Raw genomic sequence first — 4,191 nt, 5'->3', positions numbered from 1 at the left:
GGAGATGCCTTGACTCTAAAGAAGCTTCCTTTTGTTATTTGTCTTGATAATGAAGAAAGCTAAGTGTGCCAAGTGAAGATGTTGTTCGTCTTGCTCGATCCAAAGCAGGGAAGACTCGTGGCTTCAATCCTGGGCTCGTATAACATGCGTTGAATGAATGTGTTGAAGCGTTGTCGAAGAACTCGTGCTTTGGCTCGAGTGAGCGGAGGTTCCGAGCGAGGTGGCACTCGGTTTTCTTGAGGTGGCACTCGGCTAGCTTTTATCTTTGATCCATCGCCAAGTGAAGTGGCGAGAATGTCATCAGCTTCTTGTTCTGATTCCTCCAGGTCTGGTTGTGCTCCTTGTTGTGCTTCCTCTTCTTGATGTGCTCCATTGCTTCCGTCCATGCTCCCATCCATGCTCTTGTCCAATGCATCACCAATGGCTATGATGTCCGTATCAGCACGACACACCCAGCTTTGGCATGGCCCATGACACGTACGATCGAGGCCTTGACAAGTGCTTTACTCGTAGAGCTCCAAGATCTAACCGGTTTCTGTGCAACGATTGTACGAATCGAATCAAGGATCAACCATTGTTCCTTGATCAGATGTATTACATAATCCAAATAGACCAAACCATTCGATTCCGTAATCCCAATCCCGAAGCTCCCACTCAATCAAGCATATCTAATATCTTGATTAAGTTACATGAATTCAATCCCTATGGACCATCCATACGAACGAATCATGTTATTCTGAATCACAGTCGATCGGATTAAGCAACTATTGCTCAAATCAGATCCTGAAACGAATCGGGACGTGGACCGATCAATCCAGAGATCTAGACACGGTCGGTCTACGTGAATCGGTCTGATCGATCTAGGCAAAAATGTGATCAGATCTCGTTTTCGTCGTTTCGGCCCTGATTCAGACCCGATTTTCGCCTGCGAACTCAGAATACGAATCTCTTGCACACTGTGCAACAAAGAACACGAAATCTACTCTAGATTCACAATCAATTCATGAATACCATCAAAAGCAAACACGGATTCAAACGATTCAAATCTTATAACGTGTGTGATCGGGTTCTAACAAAATCATACAGAGCAACCAGGCTCTGATACCATTGTTGGGATTCCTAGGATCTCTACAGCGAATCTAATTCCTAAGAGATCGGTTCTAGGGTTTGTGCAGCGGATGTAAAACAAAAATTTTATGAAACCCTAAAACCTAGCATGCATGATTTTCTAGAAACGTTAGAACGCTTACCTCAATCGATCCGATGCCTGTATCAATCGACGTATTCGTCTGATCACTAAGGCAGGAAGATTACCTCGCCCTCTACACGTATCCACACGGCGGAAAGGATTCCAACGGTTGGAACTCGTCTGTTAGGACGGAAGAACACGTTCTTCTTTGCGCAAGGGTTTCAAGGATCTAACTTTGGGTTTTTCGATCAAAACTCTCTCAAAAAGTCTGTGAAATCGTGCTCTAACCGTTAGGAGGCGTTCTCCAAAATTGATTAACCTTAAAACCCTAATTAGAGTGAGATAAAGAATTCCCGATGCCTGGACCGATCGGTTCAGACCTCTGGGCCGATCGGTCTGGAACTTTGTCGAACTGAATAACGTTTGCTCGTAACCTCTAGACCGATCTATCCACATGTCTGGACCGATCGATCCAGACCTCTGGACCGGTCGGTCTGGCCTCCGCTCCACCGAAAATTTCTCGTCTTTTCTCGCGCGTTCATCCTTTTCTATGTGTGTAACTGTTGGTTGTAATGCTCTAGGATGATCCGTGATATGACATTTTAACTTTGTATTGATTCATTGATTTATGAATGCATTACATTCCCGTTATATGATTGGCATGTTTGTTATATTTCGGTATCCTTGAATCATTATAGAATGATTCTAAACACCCTGGTCAGTTATCATTGTGGGAACAATGATGAATTAAGACTAGCATGAGGTGTGATCGATGCATTGGATGCATATTACAATCATGGGTACTCGTTGTGAACGAGTGACTGGTTGACCCGCATGAGATTGTCACATGGACAGAGTCATGACTTGAATCTCATACAGCGGTTCGTTCTTGGATCCTCAGACCTGAGATGTCTAGAGTATCTGATATGAGGAATGGCGTGTCTTGACTGCGTCAAACGTCGTCTTTAACCGGATGATTATAACGGCGTTGATCAGATACGTTCACGAATCATATGGAGATAATAGACATGCAATATGGGACTTGTCACCTCCTCAATAGGAGAGATATCGCTGGGCCCTCTCGTGGAAGTCGGACTATGAAAATGCGTGGCCACGCTATAGATGAAGTTGCATCTATTTTATTAGTCAATTTGCCAAGACGAGAAAGCGGTTGAACTTGAAGGGTGGCTCAAACCATGCCCTTGTTCAACATATGATATCGGGAGATAAAGGATCAGAACTCGAGCTGTTATTGCCTTGGTTAGATCACCTCTTACTCAATTCAACGTGGGTGGTCATGGCGTCTTGCTAGAGGCTAACCATGACTTGTAGATCGGAAATGGTTCTCGAGACTACTGCCACTGCGAATGGGCCTACAGGGTCACACACCATTAGGGATGGACTTATATGTGAAGTATCGGAAAGGAAGACTTGGATTTGGTCGGAAAAATCGTTTTCGGATCAAATCAGAGTGTCGGGACGTTTTCAGCCTTCTGACTCGGACCGAGTCAGTACTTGACTCGGACCGAGTCAGTTCCATGCGAGTCGAAGCCCAGAAAGCGTTTTGGGCTTGGCTGATCTTTTGATTCGGTTGAGTCAATGTTTTGACTCGGACAGAGTCAATACTAAATGGACCGGGTCAAGAGTTGACAATGGGCTTGGGCTGATTCGTTCTGACTCGACCGAGTCAGAGTTCTGACTCGGACCGAGTCAATACTCGGAAAAAGTCACTTTTCACAAGGATTAGGGTTCCTCTCTTATAAAAAGGGTATTGGACGCCGTCGTCAACCTAAGACAGATGAAAAGAACCCTAAGATAGAGCAAAAACACAGAAGAAATCGTTTCTTTCATATTTCTAGCTCCCGGGATTAGATCCCACTTCATATACTTCACAGATCCTAGCAGATCGGTTCCAAAAGCGTTTGGAATCCTTTCCGTCGGTGTGGATACGTGTAGAGGGACTGTAACTTCAGTCCTAGATGATTAAACAGGCCCCGGATCGACTCCTGCTTCCGTTTCTTCAGGAAAGAGGTAAGTACTCGATTCCCACGGTGATATACATGGTCTTCGGGTTTTGCAGGTTTAGTTGCGTGTGACGTTTGACTAGGTTTAGATTATTCTTCCGCTGCATGAAACCTAGTAAACCAAACTCTAGATCGATATGATCGCATGCATCCTTCCCGTCGGTGTGGATACGTGTAGAGGAGCTGTACTTTCAGCTCTTGGTGATTAAAACAGGCCCTGGATCGATCGCTACTTTCAGATCTTCAGGAAAGAGGTAAGTATTCGATTCCTACGGTGATATACACGATCTGTCGGGGTTTTACGGATGATTTTGGTTGCGTGTGACGTTTGACTAGGTTTAGATTATTCTTCCGCTGCATGAAACCTAGTAAACCAAACCCTAGATCGATATGATCGCATGCTAGGAATCCGTAGAGAAACCCAACAGTGGTATCAGAGCCTGGTTCTCTGTATATCGCCGTGCTTGTTGCTTGCCTACATCATTTTAATGGTTAGAATTGCATGATAGGCCTGATCTGTGCATGTTTAATAATATTATGAATGTTATTTGATGCATGGATAAGTTTCTGGAAGGAGACGGCTTGATGGCGCATCGAAATAGGGGGAATTCCTAATTTTCGTAGCTTGAAAGTGTCTCTCAGAGTTTTGACTCGGATAGACAGAGTTTTGACTCGACCGAGTCAAAACGACAGAGTCAGAACGACAAATCAGAGTTTTGACTCGGACAGAGTCAGAGTTTTGACTCGACAGAGTCAGAACGAGAGAAACTCAGAGTTTTGACTCGGACAGAGTCAGAGTTTTGACTCGACAGAGTCAGAGTTTTGACTCGACAGAGTCAGAGTTTTGACTCGACAGAGTCAGAGTTTTGACTCGACAGAGTCAGAGTTTTGACTCGACAGAGTCAGAGTTTTGACTCGACAGAGTCAGAGTTTTGACTCGACAGAGTCAGAGTTTTGACTCGACAGAGTCAGAACGAC

This window comes from Tarenaya hassleriana, unplaced genomic scaffold (assembly GCF_000463585.1).
Source record: "Tarenaya hassleriana unplaced genomic scaffold, ASM46358v1 Cleome225, whole genome shotgun sequence".
NCBI classification, from domain to species: Eukaryota; Viridiplantae; Streptophyta; class Magnoliopsida; order Brassicales; family Cleomaceae; genus Tarenaya; species Tarenaya hassleriana.
The sequence above is the reverse complement of the archived record's forward strand: the minus strand, read 5'-3'. Positions refer to the sequence as shown.